We start from the raw sequence: 20,559 nt of genomic DNA, 5'->3' as shown, positions 1-20,559 counted from the left end.
TTAAAAGAGCTCGTTCCCTCCAGAGACTAAAGGGAGATCTTTTCTTTGCTTCCTCCATCTTCTAGAGACGACTAGCATTTCTTGGTTTGTGGCAACCCCATTCCAATCATCTCTTTTCATCATCACATCTCCTATTTCTGTAATCAAATCTACCTCTGCCTCCCACATAGATATCTGTGGTTATCTTTGGAGTCCACCTGTAAAATCAAAGATATTTCCCTCTTCTCTAGAGCCTTACCTTAATACATCGCCAGAGTGCCTTCAGCCATACGAGGCAGTTTTCACAGGTTCTGGAGAATAAGACACTAATATCTTGGAGGACCATTGTTCAGCATTCCAAAGTCACTAAGGGGCAAACATGGGGACAGATCCTAATAGCACACCCAAGGCTTTGAAAACTGAACTGGTATTGGTACCACAGCCCATAGAAAGTAGGCTAAAACTTTTGACTTTTATCTAACAAAAGTGTAAATAGTCCCCTTAAGATTTAATCAAGATGTAAATTCCCAGAAAATAATATTCAATTTTTTTCAGTATAAAATCCCAAATTGCTCTGCATAAAAGAACCAGGAAAATCTCAATTTGTATGGGAAAAGATAATGAAAACTGATATGACACAGATGCTGAAATTATCTGACAGACTTTAAAGTAGTAATTATATAAAAAAGAAGCACCCTTGAAATTAATGAGGAGATTAAAACCAATTAGCAAAAAATATAACATATAAAGAAAAAACATATGGAAATTTTAGTACTGAAAACTATAATTAAAAAAAAACACAAACAAAGGGGAAAAAAAAACCTTAACACAGGGTTCAGTCTCAAAATTGAGATGTCAGGGAAAAAGACCAGCAAAATTGACAAGTAAACAATAAAAATTATCCAAACTGAATAAACATCAGAACAGAAAACTGTTAAAATCAAATTGAACAAGACCTCAGGGACATCTGGGAGAACAATATATGATCTAACATTTGTGTCATTACGATATTAGAAAAAGGGAAAAGACTGCAGTACTGAAAAATATTTGAAGAAATAACATCTGAAAACATAATAACATAGATAAACCTACAGTTATGCACTCAGCTATATCCAAACAGGGGAAACTAACAGAAATATTTACCTAAGTATAACATAAACAAACTGGTGAGTACTTAAGACAAAGAAATAATGGAAAACAGTCCGAGAAAATGACACATTATCTATAGAACAGTGGTTTTTAATAGGTCAGTTTTACCCTCCAGGGGTCATTTGTCAATATCTGAGACATATTTGTTATTTTGGGTGTTGAGGGAGGTATTCTGGGCACATATTTATTGGCTAGAAGGCCAAGATGCCATTTAGTATCTTACAATGCACAGTACAGGCTGCCTTCTTTCAACATACACACTCACAGACACATACAAAGCAAAGAATTATCTTGTCCAAAATGTCAAGTGTGCAAAATGAAAAGATGTACTATACAGGAAAAGTAATTTGAATGATGGATTTCCATCAGAAACTGTGGAGGCCAGAAAGAAGTGATATGATATTTGTGAAGTGCTGAAAAAAGAACTTTCGACACGATTGTATTTCCAGTGAAAATAAAGTTCATGAATGAAATGAAATAGAGACATTCTCAGGAGAAAAAAAAAAAAGTAAGAGATCATTTTTGCCAGTAGATCTGCTCTAAGTCACTAACGGAAGTTTTGCATACAAAGTGGAAATGACTCCAAAAATAAACCTATAAATAAAAACAAAGGAGAAATAACCAAAATGATATAATGATCATATATGTGTGTGTATATTTTTGTAAATGTAATCGATTGTTCTTCTCTTCAGTTCTTTAAAATGTGTTTGAGTGCTAAAAGCAAGAATTTATAATGTTATCGGATGGGGTTTTTAATGTTTGTAGATATAATACATGAAATATTTATAGTTGGAAGAGGATAAAGACACCTGTATGATGGTTCAGGTTTATAAATTAAACTTGAAGAGATAAATATTGACTAGAATGTAAAAGTATATACAGTTTAATCCATAGAGATACCATTATAAATATAGAGGTATAGTCAAAATCAAAATAGATAAATTAAAACAAAATGCTCAAAGTTGTTCACATAACCCAAAAGGAGAAAGAAAGGAGGGGAGAGGAACAAAAATACAAGGGAACAAACAGGAAGTAAATAATAAAATTATAAAACTACATTAAAGCTTATCAATAACTGTGTTAAATACAAATTATTTAAACATACCAATTTCAGACTTTGTCAGAATGGACTAAAATAATGACTTTTTGCCAAGTACTTGCATTCACTGGGTGCAGATGGTGTAATCGGAGTAGATCTGTTGGAAAATATAAGTTCGAAGTAAAATATGGAATTTACTTATAAAAATGAAGTTATGAATTCTGACTTTATTGGACAGAATTATGAGAATATATCACCTAAAATATCTCAGTATTCTTTCTAAATTTTGAAATGCCAAAAACATATTTCTAAATCTTTCAATATAACTGATACATAAATTTGACAGCTTATTATACCTAGGATAATATCATAACATTAACCTAGTTACATATCTAATAGTTTATTTTGTAAACAATATTTAGTCTATAGTACATTGAATTTTATATTAAGGTGTGTGGTTCATTTAATAGCATTAATGTATATTATTTTTATATCAATGTTAAAGTTCATTTATTGCATATAAATTCCTTAGACAGAGATATAACCACATTAATCTTTAGGAAAAACACTGTGCTTTTCATGGCAATTCACATAACGACCTAGTTTCCAGGAAGGTTTTCTTTTTTGGTGAAAAGTAATGTTGCCGTACAGAAATGTCCCTGACGGAAATGGTCCCCCCTTAGCTAATTTGAATCAAAATACTGCTGTAAATATTTCACAATTATTAATGAAAGATGTACTGAGAAAAATCAAAACAAAAATAGAGTTTCTGCCTCAAAAGTTTGCATTATTTGCTAGTGGATTTAAGTTGGCACTAATCCTGGGACAGAGGAAAATACCCAGAATGGCAACAACAGGCTCTTGTTCATCAATTTTCTCCCAAACAGCTCTTTGTATGTTTTTGTATATGTGTGTGTGTTGTGTGTGTGTGTGTGTGTGTGAGAGAGAGAGAGAGAGAGAGAGAGAGAGAGAGAGAGAGAGAGAGAGAGAGAGAGAGACAGAGAGAGAGAGAGACAGAGAGAGACAGAGACAGAGACAGAGAGACAGAGAGAGAGAGACAGAGAGAGAGAGAGAGAGAAGAGAGAGGAGATTGTCAAGGGAACATGGGATAAAATAATTTTATGGAAATTGAAAATATTTGTGTAAGCCCATTTAAAAAAAATTATATGCTAACTTTATGTAATGGACTCAAAAGAGAAAAAGTTGGATTAGGTATTTAAGGAAGATGCTTATTTAAGGACTTTTCTCCAACATAATGTTATTCTTTTATTATTTTATTACTATGCATCTATAGAGCATAAGTGTAACAAAAATAGAAGATTATTGAAATTTAGATATCAGACTGAGGTTATGACTCCTTCTTTGGTTTACAAACAATAGTTAAAAGAACAAAGGTTTGAATCTTTTCGAATGTACTCACCAAGGATTTATTGCTCAGTCTTGTCTCCTTTACCACCTCCACCCCTCATGCTTTCCTTCCACAGGCAAGTATCTAGAATAAAACTGTGGATTGCTGTTTTCTGAATTTCAGGGGATATAAATGTGATGGAAAAACATTGTAATGGTTTTCAATCATCTGAAGTGATCTCCTGATTTTCTGATGGTCCCTGCTGATGTTGAGAGTGGAGTCATTTGTAAAGAGCAATTGCACATAAAAAAAAATGGTCATTTTAGAGAATTGTATATGAAGAAACTGTGAAACAATATCAACCAGTGCCTTCCATTTTGTTATCGATATACACAAATGTAGAGATTTAACACTTTAAACAACAGGGGTGTTCTATTTTTGTCTTTTTATACTACTTAAATTTCGATCCAAAAGTGCAGAATTCCTATCTAAGAAAACAGAATGTTTTGTCGTGGTTCTAACCTGACTTCGATGTCTGAAAGGAAAAAAAAGAAAATTTTCTATACCATTAATAGGACTGAGAATCTCAAAATTAGTTTGATTTTCAGGAGGCAAACATTTGGACTAGTTAATCTCCAAATGGTAACTGGGACCCCAAGGAAGAGTCTCCTGGATGATAAAACCCCTTCATTTACAGATCAGTTCTTGCAAGAAATAGGTTGTGAGGCAGTTCTGCGTCTACACTCTACAGTAATGGTAAGCCCTTTTCCTCTTAAGAAACTAGTGATTGCTGTGTTAACCCCAAAATGTCACTGAGTCTTATATAATCCTACTTTCTTTAGGTACAATGTGACAATAAAAAGCAAACTCCAGAGTAATAGAAATTAATGGGAAAATAGTAGGTCAGACTGAATGATGGAATGGGAAATGCATTTCATTTTCACCATGAGAAAAGAAATAGAAGGTTATCAAGTGTTATAGTGAAGTACAACAAAGTAACAAAATTCTAAGTATGCTCTCTATGAATGAAGGCCATACTGATGCTGCTTCCTGGTTGGTATTTTAATTTTTTTAAGTCAGTGCATTTGGGGCTCATATTTTAGTTCTTAGTTGTGTCTTATTAAAAGTTTAATTTCTCCTCACTTTTATGTAGAGGTATGTATGTATACTTCTTCTTATATTAACATAAAACTATTTTATGTTCTGACATGACAACTATTAAAAACCACTTTTAAGATTATGCATATGAAAAATGCTCAGAACTAACCATTGGTATACCTAACCTAGAGAAAATAGTGACATTACAATAAAGGATTTTGCTCCATCTTTAAGTAAACTTATCTGAGGAATGAAGTAAGAATTACCTCTTAGGAAAAAATACAACATTCATATCTACATATACAAATATATATTTATATATGTATATATATATATATATATATATATATATATATATATGTATATACACACACACACAAATAAACACATGCATGCACACACTCACACACACACAGGAAGTTATAATACAGTACAGTGATAAAGATACTTATGGGGGCAGCCGGTCAGCTCAGTTGGTTACAGCGCAATGCTCATAACACCAAGGTTGCAGGTTTGATTCCCACATGGGCCACTGTGAGCTGTGCCCTCCACAACTACACTGTAACAACTACTTACTTGACTTAGAGCTGATGGGTCCTGGAAAAACACACTCAAAATATTTTTTTTAAAAGTTAAAAAGAAGACACTTACATTGAACTATGTGTTTATTATTTCATCAATAGCACACTATCCTAAGTATTGTAGCTTTATAGTGAGTTTTGAAATTAAATTAATAGTATCCACCAAAATTTTATTCTGTTTTAAAATGATTTGACTATTCTAATTCCTTTACGTTTAGATAGCTAGCTAGCTAGCTAGCTAGCTAGATAGATAGATAGATAGATAGATAGATAGATAGATAGATAGATAGATAGATATAGAGATAGATAGATAGATGAAGTTATGATACATCTAGATGATAGGATAATTTATCTGTGTATACCTGTATGTATCTACCTATCATCTATCTATCTTATTTATGTATCCATTATCTCTTTGTTGTTATGTCAAATATTGCTGGTATTTAAGTTTTACAGTTTGAGGTATAATTGATATAGAATAAATTGCTCATATTTAAAGTGTGTTATTTGATATACTTTATAAAACCATCACTACAATAAAGATAATCAAATTATCCATCACCCTTAAACATTTTCACATGACCCTTGTTAATTCCAACAATACACACCTTCCATTACTACCTTCTACAAGAATTCAGTGGTCTACCAGCTGTCATTTACGATTGCTCTTCATTTTATAGACTTTCATACAAATGCACTCACAAAGTATAAACTTTCTCTGACTTTTTTACTTAGCTAGATTATGTTGAGATCCCTCCATGTTGTTACATGTGTCAATAGTCCACACCTTTTTGTTGCTGTTGTTGTAGTCTGTAACATGTATGAGTACTTTGTTTATTGCCAATAGTCTTCTATTGTATAGCTATACCACAATTTGTTTATCCATTCACCTATTGATGGACATCTGGGTGTTTGCTTCTAGTCTGAGCTATTATGTGTAAGTCTACTATGAGCATTCATGTACATGTGTTTGTATACCAATTCTTTTGGATAAACACCTGGAGTGGAATGGATAGGTCAAATGGTATGTGCGTGTTTAACTTTTTAAGAAATTGCAAACTGTTTTCAAAAGTCCATGCACTATTTTAATATTTTACCAACTGTGTATGAGAATTTTAGTTCTTCTTCCTCCTTTTCAACACTTGCATGATAAGTGTTTTTAATATTAGCCATTCAAACAGGATTAATGGTATCTCATTGTGAGATTTATTATAAGAAATCATTATGATTAGGGAGGCTCAGAAACCCCATAATCTGCGGTCTGCAACTGGAGCACTGAGGTCCCAGGAAAGTCGCTGGTATAGTTAACAGTCCAAACCTGAAGTAGTGAAAACAAGGAGAGCCAGTGGTGTAAATCCCAGTCTGAGGCCAAAGGCCCAAGGACCAGGAGAGGTGACGTCCAAGTGCAAGAGAAGGTGAATGTCCCAGCACAAGCAAAAGAGCAATTTGGCCATCTGCCTTTCTGTTCTACTCAGGCTATTAACAGATTGGATGAAGACTACCCCCAGTGGTGAGGGCTATCCATCTTCTTTACTCAGTCTATGCTATTTATTTACTTTTAAACTCATTCTACAAATCCAAATACTTATCTCTTTTGGAGACACCCTCGCAGACACACCTAGAAATAATGTTTACCAGCTATCTGAGCATCTCTTAGCTCAGTCAAGTTGACACATAAAATTAACTATCACACCATATATTTACTATACCTGGTGTTCTTTATTCTTTGTGTATATCTGAATTTCAAAATAGTATAATTTTCTTTCTGTAAGCAAATATATTGTTAAGTTATCAGTTCTCTCTAAAATTATCCACAGATGTATATATTCAATGCAGAGCTTCTATCCCCCCACCCCTTCAAAAACACAAAAAATCCCAAATACTTCACAACATTCTGTTGACACAATCTTTTATCATTAGAAAAATGCAAACTAAAACTAGAATGAGATTCCACTACATACTTATTACTATAGCTAAAATATAAAATAAATCTGACAGTGTCAAATGCTACAAAGTATGAAGAGCAAGTAGATCTCTCATATACTGATGCTGGGAATAGAAAGTTTTATAACTACTTTTGGAAAAAAAAAAGATAGTTTCTTATGAAATGAACCCTACACTTAGCCATATAACTCTGAAATTCTATTCCTATGTATTTATCCAAAACAAATGAAAACTCATGTTCAGGGAAAACACTATATGCACATGTTCATAGTAACTTTATTCGTAATTGCCTAAACATAGAAACAACCTAAATGTCCTCCAACATGTGAATGGATACACTAACTAGATAGATTTTTGCAATGGAACACTACTCAGCAATGAAAATCTATTAACTCCTGATGCAGGAAAGAACATGTGAATGCATTATGATAAGTGAAAGAGAGCAGACTCAAATGGTTGCTTGATGTATAATTCTGGAGGGTCACAAGGAGATACCTTATGTTGAAGTAATTGATTTCTATTTCAATTGTGGTGGTAGTTACATAACTATATTCATGTGTGAAAATTCACAGGACTGTGCAATAGGATGGGTGGCTTTTAATGTATATAAACTACATCACAATGAAAAGTACATAAATTGAGAAAAAAATTATTTTATTTTTATGGTAAAGTTAAATAAAAATTCTACAAACATAATTTGCTATATTACAATAATTTGCTATATCATAAATGCTCACCCATCTTGCTTGCTTGCTTGCTTGCTTAAGAACTAAATTTGAGTTCAAATGCATATTAGTCACTAAAACATTCATATTAATGAAAGAAAATGCAAAGAATGTAATAAGAATATTAAATACTTGTCATGAGAGAATTGAAACATCATACCAGCAAAGCAAAAAGCAAATTTATTATTATTATTGTTGTTATTGTTATTATTAAACAGAGAAAGTACACAAAATGGCATTTGTGAAAGGAATTCTGTTGAGTTTCTGGGATAACTATAATTATTGATTAGATTCATTTAATCTGCCTTCTGGTCAGTTGCTAAAAAATTATTCAACATCTTTTTATGGGTCAGACAGTAAGTACTCAGCATTTATGCTTCTCATTTCATTATTCTTTTCAAATCCACTTAGATTGTAATCACAAATAGAAACATTATTCTAGAAGGAAAACTAGAAATTATCTAGTCCAGTCATTTGTGTAATATGTCATTCCCTTTCACTAAATGTAGAACAAACTAGAAGTAAAGCAACATACAAGTCTGGGTCATTCAACTATTATACCATTTATTATGAATTGTCAAATTTAGAACCTTCAAAAAATCAATTTAAATATAAGGAAAAATATTTGGTCTATGGAAATGCATTATGTATTTCATCTACATAAATGAAATCCCAAAGAGTTTGAAGACAAAGACATAGGAACTTTCATATAGAATATGGAAAGACTGAGAAAAGTAAGAAAAGGTATATTCCTAGCAGACTGAGTGGTATCACCAGCATGCATGCCAAAGGGTAGCTATACAATGCCTGCAAAATAATTCAAAAATATTGAATCAAGATGTCTAGTTCCACAGGATTGGATTGGGTACAATTGTTTACTTATTTTTGTGTCAATCATGTCATATTCATTTTTGAATGGTAAGGGCAAACTCATAGTACCTAACACAATTCAGGTTCTCAAAAGGCTACTAACTACTAGTAATTACTCAATTCAATTTAGTAATCATACAAACATCTTATGACTAAAATCAAGTTTGACTCATCAGTATTATTATAGCATTTCCTGGAAGTGTTATATCTATACACTTGCTTTTTCTCAGGATTTTAGGTATGATTAGAATAAGGTAGGTAAAATAGATCATAAATTGACTGATATTAATTGCTTAAATAATATAGAATCTCTTAAAAATCAAGTTTCCATCTATGGCCTCAAGGAACATTTGGGCGAGCATTTGAATATCTTAGATTCAAAATAATGTAACTGGTTAAATTAGTTTACAATAAAAGAAATACATATAAATAATAGTTAAATTACAAGACAAACATACAAATAAATATAGACAGAGGAAAGAAATATACCAACTATATATTAGTTAGTATGATTGCTATGAGTCAAAGCAAAAATAGTAAACAATGGGTTATACATCTCTCATTCTATATTTAAAAAGAGGTATCTGTAATAAAAAGAGATACTTTCCTGAAAGTATGTATTTAAGAAATTTGGTTATGCAATATTTATACAAAAACCTTGAAACAAATTATGACTATTGCTTTGAGCAATCATTTGATGTTGCTAAAGCATTATGTGCCTCACAATCGTAGGACAAAAATTTTTACTGACCCTGAGGCTTGATAGAATTGTATTGTAGTACTGTGATTGTTTATAACTGAAGACCCATTTATTTTTCAGCATATTCTTTTTTTTAATAATATCTTTATTCAATAATTATTTGATCTATTCTAGTTCTAAGCCTGACATCATGCTAAACACTAAAAATTATCTTAGTTTTATGGTATAGGGTAAAAAGCTTTCCTGATCCTGGCAAGGGAAGATGAATTCTCACCTAACATTTTTATCTGATATTGTTTCCAAAGATTTTCATTAGTTTTTAAGCGCAATCTATGGAAAGAATATTTACCTCCTAATTTATCCAAAATAGCATACAGAACAGTTGGAAAACCCCAGAAACTTGGATGGTTTCTCATTTTTCCTCACACAATTTCAAATAATTGGCATTAACACAAATGTTTACTGCTGAGTACAGTGTGCTGCTGGGAAAATTAGTGAGCCATGGCTACATATTACAACTTCTCAAAAATGAAGTCTGATAGTTTTTCCTTGAGAAATCTATAGTGTGTATGATAATGATACTTCTTTTCAGTAGTGATGACACATAAATATACTCTACTGGCTATATACATCCACACAAAATACATAATATATGTATAGAAGTTAGAGTTTTCAATGTGTGAAAGGTAATTGGTAGCAGACAAAACAAGCGTAGGCTGTGGTAGGATACATATCTGTTAGAGATAAATCAATGTCATGAGTTTTAGCAATGCTTTCCTCATGCTGGTTTGAGGGCACTAAAGCAACGTTAATGCTCTGAAATTATTGCAATGAAGAGCAAAAACAGTAACAAGCATTTTTCCCATTAAAAAACTTAGTTTCTCAGAGGCAGATTTTTGGGCCCTTCCTTAAAACCAACTAACTTAGGATCTTTAAGCAATGACCTGAGAGAAGCAATAAAGGAGTCACAGAAGGCAGCTCTATTAAAAATCTGATTGGGCTAATGGCTTGGTCTGTGTCATGGGAAGTAGTATTTCATGAATTGAATTTCCCCACTGATGTTTTTAGCTCTGAGTGGATCACTTAAGGAGGACCATCCATCTCTTACACCTATGCAGTTTCCATTTTCTATCTTAGCCTAGTGTTCAAAGGAAAGTGAGTGAAGGAACAGAGAGTCCTATTTGTGCCTCCAGAAGACTCTTGGAAATTTTGCCAAATAGAAAAGACCTTGAATAGTCTGATCTTATCCTATCTAGCCATCATTTCCCAACAAGTCCAAACTTCAGTCATTTATTAAAATCAGAGTGATCTCTTTGCTGTCTTCCAAATGTGGCAGATAAATTCCCACCTTTGTACTTTGTTTAGAATGTCCCATTATCCTTGTCTGACATTCAGTCTGATTAGGCAGTAAAATGAATGACTTAAGAGCGTTCACCCGAAGCCAGACAGTCTGGATTTACATCCTAAGGCTGCCATTACTATAATTTGGCAGTCACCCATTTTGAGACTCTGTTTTCATATAAGTAAAGTGAAGATAATTACCTTCTCAGAAGGTTGCTGTGAAAATTAAATCACATATTATATTTGAAAATTTAAAACTAAGACTTGGCACACAGTAATTGCTATATGAGTATTGATTCCATTATTTGATCAGTGTTTGTTTTTTTTTTCATCTTTCAAGTGTGAATTTGACCAAATCATGTTGTCTAACTACTATGATCCATTCAGACTTCAACTTCTTCCGGATTTCTAAAGCAATAACAATATCGCGTGCATGTACATAGTAATTTGCTAATTGTCATCTACATTTCATTACTATTTATGAAAATATATTATTGACATTTTAAATAGGTACATTTTGTTTTATTTCTAGGTAGAATAAATCGACCCACTGTTAGGAAAATAAGAGACCCAAATACTTTTTATTGGTGACTGATTTACAAAACCCATTTATAAAATTGAAGAGTATATTCCATTGCTAGTTGTTAGAAAATGTCAGTGCCACTGGCTTTATTTTATTTTGAAGCTTCAATATGCTGTTAAGCTTATTCAGAGAACTTTTATTGCAAAAACTGTATTTTGAAATTAAAATTGACAATTTTTAAAGTTTATATTTCTGGGCTTCTACACTCCATGTACTCATTATGTACATCATTTTTCCTTTAAATAATGTTAATTATAGCTGTTCCAATATTATTTTATGCTACTTTCCATATTGTGTCATTTCTGAATCTGTTTTTGTTAATTGTTAATATGCTTAGTTATAGGTTATGTCATTATGCTTCTTGAAATGTTAGTGAGAAATGTTGGCTATTATGTTGTTAATTACTAAACTGATAATTGTTTATTTTCATTTAAAGAGTATTATTACTTTTGGTTTCTTCTTCGAATACAGGAAGCTGGTAAAATTATTGCTTCATTCTTAAACAAACAAATCAATAAGCAAACTAGGACAATCTGTGCTTTCACAAACATTCTACAACTGATCATAGATTTGGAGGTAACAGGGAAAACAGCTCCCCTGAAATCTAAGGAAAAGCAAGTATCTACAATGAAAGATAAGACATGAGTATTTATATACCTGGGGCAAATGCAGCCAGACACTAGTAAGAAATCAGGTAAAAATGTTAATGAGTTGGTAAATGTAGTGTGTGGGCCAGCAAGAAAATACAGAAACCCAGGAAGCCACAGATATAAGGAGAATACGTATCCACACTTAGGTTCTACTCCACAAACCTTACAGGAACTCACAAAAAATTATTGGTGACAGTAGAGGTATAAGAATCACTTGAGGTTGGTACTTTGGGAGAGGAATAGTTGCTGTTATGGAAAAGACGATACCTCTTCACACATTCTTTCTCTTTTTCTCCTCTAGAGATAAGGTTGGTAAAAGATGTATATTGCAAGTTATAGGACAATAATTTAAAGTAATTTTAAAAAGAGGTATGAATAACTGGTCAGTAGTAGAGATATAATGGAATTATTTTTAAAATCTCAACTCAATAGAGGGCAAACAGAAAAAAAGGGAAACAGATTTTAAAATAGGAAATAGCAAGATGGAATATTTTAATTAAATAATACCAATAGTCACATTAAATGTAAATAGTCTAAAAATACCAATTATTAGACAAAGATGGCCAGAATGGGAATAAAAAGTGTAACCCAAATAAATAATAAAGAGAACCATTTTAAATATAAAAGCATTTATGGAAAAAGATACACTGTGCTTATACATCAATCATATGAAAGGTATAGTAGCTACATTAGTATTAAAAACGTGGACTTCTGAACTAGAAATACTGCCAGGAATAAAGGAATTTACATAATGATAAGTAGATCATCCTCCAAGAAGACAAAACAATTGTGAATGTACATATAAATCTTATAAAAACATAAATATCTATGAAACATAAACTGATAGAACAGAAAGGAGAATCAGAAAAATCCATAAGTAAATATGGAGATTCCAACACTCTTCTCTCTGTAAAGTGTAGAGCAAGTAGAGAAAAATTTGGTAGTGTTATATATTTGAAACACTTTGTCAACCAATGTGACCTAAATAATACTGAATACTGCATTTCAAAACATCAGATTCTCATTATTTTCAAGTGAAAATGTTGAATATTCATCAAGAAAAAAATAATTCTGGGCCATAAAATAAACCTTAACACATCTAAAAGAAAGGAAATCATTTAATGTTTTATTATCATAATGGAATGAAATTAGAAATCAATAATAAAAGCATAACGGAAAATCTGTCTCTGTTATTGTGGTGAATTGTTCTCTCCTCTTCAATGTTTTTGGCAGAGTTTGAGAAGAATTAATTCCACTTTAAATGTATAGTAGATTCACCAGAGAAACTATCTGGTTCTGGGCCTCCTCACTTTAAGATTCAAGACTCCTGTTCTTATTGGGCTCCAGCAACTGTAATGCCTTTCCTTATTCTTATTATCTCAAAAAAGTAACAACCTTCCCACTTTTGCTTGCTTCTGAGTGTGTGAAAATCCTACCCCTCTGTAAATAGTCTCTTCATTCCTTCTCTTTCTTGAAACTGTCTTAGTGAAATCTTCTTTACTTCCCAGGATCATCACTGGTATACGAGGTCTGACAATTACGTTGGCAAACATGTCACCGTACGCTTACACTGGCAGCACTGTACAAACAGCTCAGTAAGATTTCATAAACTTGGTATATCAGTGTCTCACAGCTGTGTTCATGTCAATATGTGGTGGTATCTTGCTGAGTGGCATTCATTATTGTTGTTGCATGTTTTTGTTTGCCATTGCAAGAATGTCTGAGCTTGAATTAGAGCAATGAACAAACATTAAATTTCTTGTTAAACTTGGCAAGAGTAGAAGTGAAATCAGGGACATATTAGTCCAAGTTTATGGGAATAATGCCATGAAGAAAACGGCAGTGTACAAATGGATTAAACATTTTACTGAGGGGAGAGAATGCGTCACTGATGAAAAGAGGTCAGGGCAGCCAGTTAGCGAGTAGAACTGATGAAAACATTCCAAAAATTTGTCGAGTTGTGTGTCAAAATCCTTGGCTGACTGTGAGAAGGAAGTATAGCAGACCAAGTAAATATCAATATAGAAACAGTTAGGAAAATCTTAACTGAAAATCTTGGCATGCGAAAGGTGTGTGCAAAAGTGGTCCTGACGGAGCTCACAGATGAACAAAGGCACAGGAGAGTCAAAGTTTGCCACGACCTTTTGGAGAGGCAAGGCAATGTTTTGGGCTATGTTATCACTGGTGATGAAACATGGGTGTACCGACACAACACTGAAACAAAGGGTCAAAGTTCACAATGGAAGTCAGCCAATTCTCCAGGACCAAAAGAGTTCTGTCAGATCAAATCAAGAGTAAAAATGATGTTGCTAACCTTTTTTTATATCAGAGGGATTATTCATTATGAATTTGTACCAACTGGACAAACAGTTAACCAAGTTTACTACTTGGAAGTGCTGAAAAGACTGCATGAAAACGTTAGACAACCTGAACTTTTCACCAACAATTCATTGGTCTTGCATCACGACAACGCACCAACTCACATGGCAGTGTCTGTGGGGGAGTTTTTAGCCTGTAAACAAGTAACTGTATTGGAACACCCTCCCTTCTCACCTGATCTGGCCCCTAATGACTTCTTTCTTTACCGAAAGATAAAGGAAATATTAAGAGGAAGACATTTAGGACATCAAGGGTAATACGATGACAGCTCTGATGGCCATTCCAAAAAAAGAGCTCGATAATTGCTTTGAAGGGTGGACTAGGTTTCTGGCACCAGTATATAGCTTCCCAAGGGGAGTACTTTGAAGGTGACCGTAGTGATATTCAGCAATGAGGAATGTAGCACTTTTTCTAGGATAAGTCCTCGAACTTATTTGTCAGACCTCTTACTATTAACATTTAGGAAAATAATCACCTATCCTTGGTCCTCTTTTTAATGGGTACTAATGGCTAACCTATCATGCGTAATAAGGAGATGTGATCTTTTCTCTCAGTATTCAATTGATTAAATTATTTTGACAACCCTCTTTTTGCAGCCAAAAGCTAAATCACCATATCGCTTGATAATAAATGTACTAGGCTTAAAAGTTTTACGTTCAGAGTACAAAGTGAACATGTTAGAAACTTACTGCTTAATATTCAATCTTCTGATTGACAAGACTTTTTTCCTGTTATGTCTACTACAAGAAATCTATGAGTTCCTAGATTTGCTCTGTCATCTAATTTTAGAAATGAGGCTTTCCATGTGTTTTGTTTTTGCTGTTTTATTTCTTTTCTTTTTCTTTTTTTTTTTACTGTAGAGTTTGATTGCTTAGATAAAGAAAAAAACTATGCTTCCTTAGCTATTGTTTTTCTAAAATTCCAGTAAAATATTTTAAAACATATATCAGATTATACCACTGTCATATTCACAATGCTTCAATATATTTTGCAATTGAAGAAATTGATAATTATGCCTTATGATAAACTTTATGATGCCATCCTTTCTTCATAATCCAACTTCATTTTACACCACTCCATTCCTCTGTCCTGCTTTCTCCACTATCCTTCTTTCAGTTCCTCACACACAACAATACCTCCCTTAATGCCTTCACATACACCATTATCTCATCTAACTGAATTTTTTTCCCCATCTCTCTGTTATGAAACTTTCCTGCATACACAAGTATACAAACATATATTCCTTGTACCAGAGTGACTTATTTTTGTTATTCCTAACTGAGAAATCCATATAAGTAATCTCCCACCCCATTATTTCTATCATTGAGCCATGGTTTCTCACTCATTTTTTTCCATTACATTTATCACATTTTTAAATCATGAAATTATCTTTTTTGTTTTGTTTTTTTAAATCTGCTTATCTGTCCCATATTCCAAAATGAAGTCCCATAAGAGTAGAGATTGTCTGTTTTATTTACCAGCATGAAAACATTTTTTTTTTTTTTTTTTTTTTAGCACAGTTCCTGGTACATGTGAGTTGCTCAATAAATATTTGTCCCACAATGCAATGCCTTCCACACAGTTGGCTTAACCCTTTTCTTGCAGACTACAGGTGTAGTGAGAACGATCAAAACTTGCTGCAAATCATAGCAACCTATGGCTCAAATCCCCCTCTCATCTCCCATTCTCACTCTCCATAGTCACAGGGACCTTGGATTTTATTCCTAGGACTCCCATTACACAAGTGTGGGTACCAGAAAGCATGTTTTCCTTCATACAGTGCAGTCAGTAAAGAGAAACCCTCCAGTTTATGCCACTGCTCTTCTCTAATACTGGAGCTTCTCTAAGCACCACTTTTACAGCACTCCAGTAGCTACTGACATCACAGCAGGCTCTACTCCGGGGACACCTCCAGGCCCTCTGTTTAATAACTGCACCCATATCTGCAGCCACTGTTTCTGCCTTTATTTGTCTTCACTCAATTTGTTCTGTTTCTACATGGTTCAGAAGCTCTGTACATAGATCCTTCCTAATTGCATTCTCCTTTTTAACCAAACTTATAAAATTATATATTATTCTTGTTTGGAGACTTTAAAGAATGTTATTGGGGCTGGTCCACAAAGTCTGTTTAAGTAGTAACATTGTGTTTTGTCCTCTTAGGAATCTATAATGCCCTTAAAATTTATATTTTGACTACCATTTCTGGGTATTTTTGCTATTATCCTGGTGCAACTTCTCAGGTATTGGAAAAGCTTTATCTATATTTTTGTAATTGTTTGTTAAATGTTTTGTTTTTAATCTTTTCATTCTTAATATTGGTATACTGTATGTCTGATGAAGACTGCTAAAATCCTTCATTTCCCCAGGAGAATGTAAAATCTTCAAATAAGTCTTTATTATTATAATTCATTTTGGAATTTCCTCATGTCCCTCAATTTTGAGTCCAGATCTATATTTTGGTCACGCATAACTCTTAAAAGCAGTCTCAATCCATGCTTATTGAATGAACATTGTTTTCCCTTGAATTCTGATCCAAATTTTGCCTTTGTGGATATATACATATGCTTTCAGATAGAAGGTTAAAATCCAGTATTTTTTCTCCTTTCTTTTGTTTTAAGAAAACTAAGAATAAATTTCAGTGCCATGTTGTAACTATCAATTTATCTTAAGTATTTAGAAACATTTCTTCTGTTTTCTCTAATTGTATTCCACTATGGTTAACCCCTTAATTTTTTTATTTTTTTAACCACAATGTATTTTCATGTATGGATTAATCAAAACCTCCTTGAAATGGATCAGTCATAAACTACATACACACACATACACACATGCAAGCACCACCTCCACACATACACAAATAGTTAAGAAACTAGGTCACTGGCTATAAGACAATAGTTACATTAATTGGCAGTGATACATACTTTCCTGAATAGAAACAGGGAGGTTATATATATCCTTATCACACATAAAAGAGTAACATTGCTAAAAATTAAATTGTATGTAGGCAATCATAAATACAGAGAAGACATGACCAGTTAATGGTTGAATAAATAAAAATTAATTTTAGTGCACTACATAGTAGCATTATGAAAATTGTATTTAAAAAGTAAAAAAAAATGATTTATAAGAGAAAAAGAAGGATAATTGGGGAGCTTTAAACTATACAATCTTTATCAGAGGAAAACAATGTAAAAGATTTCTAAAACCACATTTTTTTTCACTGCAATTTTTTATTTATTCATTTTTCCTCTGTGAAGGAGAGTACAAATGCAGCTGCATGATAAATCTGGGGGGAAAAAAATCTTGTTTATAGCAAGAAATTGGACAGGAACATTTTGTGAACCCAGATATGAAAGCAATCAAAGAAAACTCTCATGGTGAAGCATAAGATACCAGTTTCTCAAGGCTCTGTGAGACTCAGAATTTTCATAGGCTTTATGATCTAAAAGGATCAAAGATAAAACTATTTTTAAAAATTCTTGTGGGATATAAAACTGAAGGCAACAAATAAATAAGACAAACAAACAAAATCTCATAGGCACAGACAACAGTTTAGTGGTTACCAAAGAGTAAGTGGAAAGGGAGCAGGTGGTAGAAAACAGAAAAGGGTGTCATATATATGGTGATGGAAGGAGAACTGTCTCTGGGTGGTGAACACACAATGCAATATATAGATGATGTATTATAGAATTGTACACTTGAAACCTATATAATTGTACTAACTAATGTCACCCTAATAAATTTAATTATTATTTTTTTAATTCAAGAAGAACAAACCTCGGGTCTTATGATATTTGCCCTAATATACCTATTTAAATCAATGTTGGTAGACATAGCCAAGTACACCAAAGTCTGCATAAATTAAACTTCCAGGTGCATTCATTTGTATATGTGTGCATATATTTTAGTGGGAAAGTAGAGGGAGAGGAAGAAATCCATAATGATGTGTTATATAAATTGAGATGAGTAGAATGTGGTTAGTCATGTACACAAACGCGTGCTTGTTTTTATTTTTATTAATTCCCTGCAAGAATTTAGAGTTTAGTTCCTTTCCTGGGCCCACAATTAACTGACTTTTTCTATTCCTCCACTGCTTCATTTTCCCTTCCCACCAGAATGATTCATTGATGAACACTGTTCGTAGTGCCCAGGAGATTCACATACCAAGCTTCCTGGGATCACAGTGTCAGGAACCAGAAATGAATCAATCAACTTACTGACTGTTGTTAGTTTCTCTGAAGCAAAGTCATGCCAGCTTTATACAAATAGTCCCACATGAAACATCACTAAAGATGCTAACCTGTTATCATTATTAAAGGTACTTTATACAGAGCTTTACTAATATTTGTGACACACATACAATTTAGAAACATACACAGTTTAGAAAATTCACAGCTGTAAATTAGAATTAAAAATGGAAATGCATATATTTATATTGTCCTTCTGGCACGGTAGTGGTATGATTTTATAAGATTAAATCTCATATGGGGATGAAAAATGATAAGCCAGTGTTGTTGTTATAAACCAAACAATTACATATGGGATATAGGCCAATAGTATTACTGTAAATCAGCCTTAGAATTTCATACACCACTGAATGTCACAGTTGGAAGCTGTTATTCATTCCACCTGCTTGACGTGACGAGAGATAATGACAAAAGTTCAGAATTAAAATTAAAACGAAGACATCTCAGCATGCTTCTACTCTAATGGCTGCAATTAGTGATGTGGTGTTGCAGAGGCCAGAGATTCACATTGATCATCAGGCGATACGACAAGATGACAGTACATTAATTCTAAGGAGAAAAAAAATTAATGGGATCTATTTTATAATTTACTTGAGTAAGCAAAACGCTTATATAATCCTCCTTGTAAGGAAGATCCTAAAAAAAGAACACATGTCAGGTTTTGTGTGTGTGTATAATTTTACATTAAACCAAGTGGAAAGAAGAACTATGAATCCTTGCTACTTAACTTAGAACACTGTTTTTCATATTTCTTAAAGTTTTATGCTATGAATCCATGCTAATTGTAAAATATTCCAACAATACAGAAATTTACAAAGATAGAGTCAATGTCAATTTCTTTCCTTTTCACATGCACATACATCTAAGCCTCACCCCTCTCCTTAAAAGATCTATGTATTCATGTAAATCCATTATATATGTGTACACATATACACATGTATACGTATATATATGTATACACACACACACTTTGCTTTTGCACACATGTATTATTCTTATGCACAGAAAGGGAATTGTATTTTATATGTGCATAAATAAACACAAGCATAATTTTGTATTTATATAAGTTATGTTGTATTACATATACTTCTCTTTGACTTATTTTTTTATTCAATAATATAAACACTTTTTGATTTATGATTTTTTGAAAAGTTCTGTAGGGTATTTCTTATGAAAAAGATAAAAGCATTTATTTAACTGTTACTTTACTTAATAATTTTGTTTTATTTTAATTTTCCACTATTGTAAACAAGCCTGGAAAGAAATTATGTAGAGATATAAACATAGATAAAGCTATAGAGATATATAATGAATACACACATTAGTGTATATACACAACAGACACGCACACACACACATAGTGAGAATGTTTCCCCACTTGCTTGAATAACACAGAAAACTCCAATTGATATATAAACCTTTCATTCTCTCACTTTCACTTCTTGTCCAATGTTCTTTATGCACATTGATGCACTAGTATCTCTATGTTTTAATAGATATATGAGAAAAATTATTATTTCATTTTTTTCATAACTGTAGTTGTTATTCTTGCATTTTTATTCCTCAAGATGAACTTTGAAGTTTTGCTTGGGATTACATCTTTAGGTTACATTAAAGAACTATTAATGTTTGTCATCCAGATACCTTATATCTTTCAATAATATTTTAATTTTTTTCAGAAAACATTTGCGTACTTGTTTTCACATTTATTCTTAGGTATTTATAAGTTTTTCTGAGGTTATAAAAGTAATTTTTTTAATAATTATTTTTACCTGATTTTTGCTGGTGAATAAAATGACTTTTTATTTTTATGAATCTTGAAACTAACCAATACCTCAAATTCTCTTATTTGCTTTAAACTGAAAATGGATCAAATGACTCAGCATATTAAAGCTGTCAATTCTCTTCAAAATAATTTATGAATTT

This window comes from Rhinolophus sinicus, chromosome 17 (assembly GCF_057876585.1).
Source record: "Rhinolophus sinicus isolate RSI-liver-muscle chromosome 17, RSI-T2T, whole genome shotgun sequence".
Classification (NCBI taxonomy): Eukaryota; Metazoa; Chordata; class Mammalia; order Chiroptera; family Rhinolophidae; genus Rhinolophus; species Rhinolophus sinicus.
The sequence above is the reverse complement of the archived record's forward strand: the minus strand, read 5'-3'. Positions refer to the sequence as shown.